The 6,010-nt window shown below is 44.7% G+C and overlaps 2 pseudogenes; both read right to left on the reverse strand.

The window, feature by feature from the left end:
- Positions 1 to 804: 804 nt before the first annotated feature.
- Positions 805 to 1,968, reverse strand: LOC132223901 (stAR-related lipid transfer protein 7, mitochondrial-like; annotated as a pseudogene).
- Positions 1,969 to 2,076: 108 nt separating this feature from the next.
- On the reverse strand, positions 2,077 to 3,095 carry LOC132223719 (lupus La protein homolog; annotated as a pseudogene).
- Between the last annotated feature and the right edge of the window lie 2,915 nt (positions 3,096 to 6,010).

The following is a 6,010-nucleotide window of genomic DNA, read 5'->3' on the forward strand; positions in this document are numbered from 1 at the left end:
GACCTATGAGCCAGGAGGTCACGGCACATGCTGGGGTTGCGGGCTCAGTCCCTAGTTGAGAGAGTGCAGGAGGCAGCTCATCAGCGATTCTTTCTCATCACATTTCTGTCTTTCTCCCTTTCCCTTTTTCTCTGAAATAAATTTTACATACATGCACACACACACATATATAAATTATTTACTGTGGGATGTTTTGAACATTTCTCCACTGATCCTATCAAGACAGTAATAGTACATAAAGCTATTGTCTGAGAGGATTGGTTTCCCTGTGTCTTGGTAAATAGGCCAAGGAACGAGGCGTTAAGCCAGGTTAACATAGTGCATGAATGTAGAAGAACTGGCCAGGCTAAAGGAAACGGCTTTGGGTAGTCAATGGGTGGTATTTCGGAGGGGAAGAGAGAAATTTCCTGGTTCAAACTTTATGTCCCTCTAGTCCAGCGATTCTCAACCTGTGGGTCGCGACCACTTTGGTGGTGCAGTCAAATGCTCTACCACTGAGCTATACCCCCAACACTTTGGTGGTGGTATGATCCTTTCACAGGGGTCGCCTAAGACCATCCTGCATATCAGATATTTAAATGACGATTCATAACAGTAGCAACATTACAGTTATGAAGTAGCAACGAAAATAAGTTTATGGTTGGGTCACAACATGAGGAACGGTATTTAAAGGGCCAGAAGGTTGAGAACCATTGCTCTAGGCATTTACACTGTCAAGCAACAGTTTCCATCCATTCAACATAGGACAATCACAGTTCCAAGAGCACTGCCAAATGACTCCTCATTGAACCATCAACTGGCCACCTTCACTTTCCAGTTGGACCTTCAGACTAAAGGAAGTCCAAATGCTGCAGAACTGATGGTGGAAACTAGAATGTTGGTAGAGGAAACTCTTCAGAGGTAGCAAAAACAAGTCGTTCCCTTCTGGCCTGAGCTGCGCTGTGTTCCCCATGAGCTCAGTGGAATACTGAATTGAAAAATGCTTGGCCTGAGAGTATGACAGTGCCCCTAGGGATGCCTCCTTAATCTCTGTTTTGATAAAGAACAAAGAAGGCTGTGAATGAAGTCAGACACCAGTTGTTGAATTATCTTGCACTGGTAGTTACAGAGATGTTCTGTAGTACCTGTCCCTGCTCTGTAGCAGAGTGCTAGGGACCGAGACAGGGCTAGAAGCAGCCTGTCCCTTCTTATCCCAAAGTCCTTCAAGCATACTTGATCCGGGCAGGGCCACAACTACCCTCATTCTTCCACTCGGAAGATGGCGTGGTGGCCTTGGCCTCACCCATTTCCACATGTGATGTAGTCCTTTACTTTGATCTGCATGTCCTTGACTTTCAGGGTGGCCGTGTGCAGCTTCTCCAGGAACTCTGGCATGCCACTGGGAACCATCCAACTAACAGCAGTGAGGAAACACAGTCTGGGGGTTGGCACAAGTAGTCAAATGAGTTGTGGGGATGGATAGCCATTTGGGATTCACATGAACTAACTCTTAAAAATTCCAGAGACTCCAGCACACTAGGGTGCTCCACAGCACGTGACACCAACACCAGCACAATGTTTTCCTGATCCACGCTGTATCAGTAAACATAAACATAATCCCACGAGTACAGTGAGTAAGGAAAATGTGAAGAACCTCCAAACCACCAAAGACGTCCCTCTCAATCACTTCCAACCTGATTACCAGGGCATCCCACCTTTTTTCTGTGCTCTAACCAGCTGAACATTGAAGAACTGCTGGGGTGTCACATCTGTGTAGGTTCTAAAAACTCTGTACTGATAAAGATGGGTGCCTGTAATAGGGCACCGCCACAGCTTCAAGTGTTTCTTATCCATCACCATTTCCCATGGTTCCTCTTTGCCCCCTGAATCTTCATTCCCTTCTGTTTGGGATTGTGGTTCTCCAGGGTGGCGCTCAAGCTCAGGGCTCTGAAACATTTCCTCCAGCAGTTTCATCTCATGAATGGATCTCTGCAGCTCCTCCTCCTGGATCTGCTCTTTGTCTCACATGAAGATGCCTGCAATCTCCACAGTCATTGCCCAGGCATGTACAGGCGGCCCAGGAGGATGCAGCAGGCACTATCTGAGTAGAGGCGACCATAGAGTTGCACCTTCTGTGACTTCCTTCAATGTTTCTTTTTCCACATATTTGTCTAGTACTGCCCTGTCACTTTGTTCCTTAATTGTAGGTTACCATTATTTGGATCTTTGGCTTTATCTTGTGCTTCCTTGGATTTTTCTCTAAATGGGATTATTCCCTCTTGCTCCTCTGACAATCTTCCCTTTTGTCCCCTTAGTCTTTCCATTTTAATTCACCATGATTTGAGAAAAGGATGCGCAAATCTCCTCTGCAGGTGTGATCATCTAGGTTCCCTGAAAATTTCAGCATGCAAAAAGTCTTTTCTTCCAGATATTTCATTTCAGCATTTCCTATTAACTTTTGTTTTTCTTCTTGCTCTTGTTTAGCTCATAATTTAGCTTCCATTTTATTTTGTTTTCTTTATTATTTCTTGCAAAGTAATCTTCCTTGAAAAGTGTTAGCAGATCTACGTCTTTGTACTTTTGCTTAGGTGTCTCCATAAGTTTTTTTTTTTTTTTAGCAGATTCAGTGCTGTCAAGCACAGCAGATATTGATCCCTTAAATGCTTTGTGCCATGTTCTTATCTGAATATTTAGTGCTTGACCTTTAAGTTCTAACTATTCTTTTATGTCAATAAGTGTTGTATCAGTAGGGAAGCCTTTAAACAGATCTGTTTTTCTTTTTTCTTAAATAGATCTGTTTTACATCACGTTTATACTCATCAGTAAGTTCAGAAAGGGTCTTGTCTGGAGATCTTTGGAGTTTAGTTTTATCTTCACTTATTTCCATGAGTTCTGCCTTTGATTTGTTCAATGTTTCTACTATTACAGTAAAGTCTGTTAGATGGTTTAACCGATTGAATTTGATCATTATTTCCAAAGGTCACCAGCCTTCATCCAGTTTGATTTATTCCTTTAAAAATTTATCCGGTGGCAAATTGAAGTCACAAAATGATACTCAATTTTATGACAGATTTTGGCCTCCAGAGCAGCCATTTTTCATCACCATTTTCGGCCATTGTGGCTAAACAGGTGGCTCCAAACCTCTTCCTTCCTCTACACTGGAAGCCAGTGAGGGTAGGAAACTTGAAAAATGTGCACAATGAGGATGTGGGCAGCCTCTGTCCAAAGACCCAACCAGGGACCCATCCCAGTGCAACCACTGGCCCACTTGGGTCCCGGCCACGTGCATGTGCGGAACCCCAGGCTCCAGCATTCCTCCCAGGGGACCCAGTGCGTCTGCCAGATGCAGCCCATTTTGACACAGGACCCTTTGTTATATTTTTATTGCAGTATTAGAGTCAGCTTCTCAGCAAACCTCTCAAACGCTTCTTTTTTCAACTTGATTTTGAACTAACCTTGTGAAAAGAAGACAATGGTAGCAGTTTTGTTTTTCATCTTTTCTGCCACAGCCACTCTGGAGCCATAGTTTCAGTGGCTCTGTTTCTGGGCGGAGGACTAAGGGTGCCACCTCAGGGGCCAGGGCCTGGCAGCAGGAAGGGCTGTGAACCTAGCCCAGTTCATGCAGTTCCCTCCTTCATATTTTCTATGTTTAATTAAAGATGCTAGAACACTAGCCTTGTTCCTAGCTGAGAAGTCACCGTGTGTCACAATCTACTGTCTTGGGCTAGCAGAAAGTCCAGAGTGGAAGGTCTCCTGCAGTTCTTGCTACGATGACCTAACTTTGAATTCCTCTGCAGTGTCTTCGATGGGAATTTGTTCACTCTGTCTGCAATTGTGTGATTGTTGAGCTTGCCTTCATGGGCATGAAGAGAAAGTTCTTTTTTTCTATGTATGAAAATTGGCTTAGGTATCTGTTCTTTCTATGTATGGGAAGCAATCTCAGGAAGTTCCCATAGTGACATGGTTGCTCTTAAAGAACCTATCCTGTGATCACTTCCAAGAAATTAGCAACCCAATCTAGAGTTAATAACCCCAACTCCTGATTATTGAAAAATTCTCTCCTACTTGCAGTTGACACCTACTGTTTATTGGCCCTGTGTCAGCAGGTGAGGTATTTAATCTTATTTTCTCTCTGAGCCTCACTTTCTTCTAGTGTGGGTGGGAGATATTTCATGACCCTCACCATGTGTGAGATGAAATGAGATGATAAATATGTAGCCTTGGTACAGCTCTTGGTATTAAACACCTCTTAACATAAGACATTCAAACCTGTGAAGAATTTTTGTGAGTTTATCTAAGCCAAAACTGTCGGCAGTTGCCGGGGAGCAAAATCTCAGTGAATTGAGATAATACCCCAGAGCCTGGCAGTTTTGTACTTTATTTTATTATACCTTACAATCAAAAGAGGAGACGTTTGTGGGTTACATGAAATCTATTGGTGATAGGTTAGGGGGCAGGAGAAAGCAAAGCGGGTAAACCTCTGGGATAAAAAGTAAAATGATAGACATACTTCTTTTACATAGGTTGGTTATGGATGGTTAAGAGTCAACAGTTAACTCAATAACATTGAGGGGATTTGTGGTCTCTGCAGAGTGGTGCCTATGCTTTGAGGAGTGTGAGCAAAGGAAAATTACTTTTGATATTCCAATGATATGTTATGATAGATGTAAAAAGACAAAGACAGACTCAGTTGAGGTAAAGATTGACCTTTGTCAGGGAAAATACTGGCTTAGGACATGACTACTCACCATAAGCTGCTCTTAGTTAAAAATATTTTAATTTCAGACCTATTTTTGTGATTGCTTTAGGCCTCTGAGTTTGCAAGGCTGCCATGCAGGCCTTCCCTGAGCTAGTCAGGTTAGCATGTGGCGCCTTTTTGTCCACGTAGCACAGCCGCCTTCCTTGTAGGTTTGGGGTCCTGACCCACGTCAGAGAAACACTGCATACTTCATAAATACAACTAGACAGAATGAGTGAAAATAGGAGTGGTGAAAAACAGAGAAAGGGAATTTGTGGAGTGAAGTGGAGAAAAGAAGAGGAAAGAGGAGATGGGTACGAATACTAGGAAGGTTGTGATGGGGTAAAGTGGGGAAAAGCCAGTGTCTTTTCTCATCCATATAGTAGTCAAGGAGAATGCAGACCTTCCACATCTGGGAGTGCTTTCATTTCTCTCTAGGCCTGAGTCCTCCCGATTGTTGTTAGAGAGAATTTATGTATTGGAATAGCTCCAGCATGATACTGTCCCTGCACTTTCAAACCTGGGTATTTAGACTTGGGGATGTTCTGAGGCAGCCTGTTCTGTATATTTAAAAGCCACATACAGTGTCTTGGTATTTGTCGGCTGTCTGTGTCACTGCAGCTTCAGGCACCTTGTCAAACTAGGTCTCTCATTGTGGGGAGCCCTTCATGTTGTGCACCGGCGCCTCCATGACCACGCGAGCACAGACATACGTTCTTTGGCTCCAGTGCTACTTCTCCTGCCACCAGGCAGTTACAGTCCCTGGCTGGAAGCCCCTGCTAGACTGGGCTTGGCCTTGTGAGAGTTGCCCCGCCCTCCATCACGGCCCTCCCCCTCCCCCCTCCCCCCTCCCCCCTCTCCCCTCTAGAGATTCCAGGCTGCCCTGACACCCACCCTCACTGCACCCCCACCTCTAAGCCCTCCGCATGGCTTGCTGGCCCCTGCCCACTTTTGCGCCTGCGCCTTGGGGCGGACCAGCCTGGCGCTCAGCCCAACTCTGCAGTTTTTCTGGAGTTGCCAGTGGCTGGCCTGTCCAGTGACTGAGTGACGCCTTAAGTGCTCCCATCTGCAAGGGTTCCAAGCCCACCTCTTCTAAAAAGCCTCAACACCTCAAGCACACCATCCTCCTTAACAAAGTGAAAGTAACCTATCTGCCTTTGAACGCTTGCATTTTATACTTCTAACAGGTTTTTCCTTGAAGTGATCTGTGTGACAGTGCCATGACTACCCCCTCTAGTTGCAGATCTTTTAAGTCCTGAGAAACTGGGGAGAAGAAAGGCCTAATCATTTATT

This window comes from Myotis daubentonii, chromosome X (genome assembly GCF_963259705.1).
Source record: "Myotis daubentonii chromosome X, mMyoDau2.1, whole genome shotgun sequence".
NCBI lineage: Eukaryota > Metazoa > Chordata > Mammalia > Chiroptera > Vespertilionidae > Myotis > Myotis daubentonii.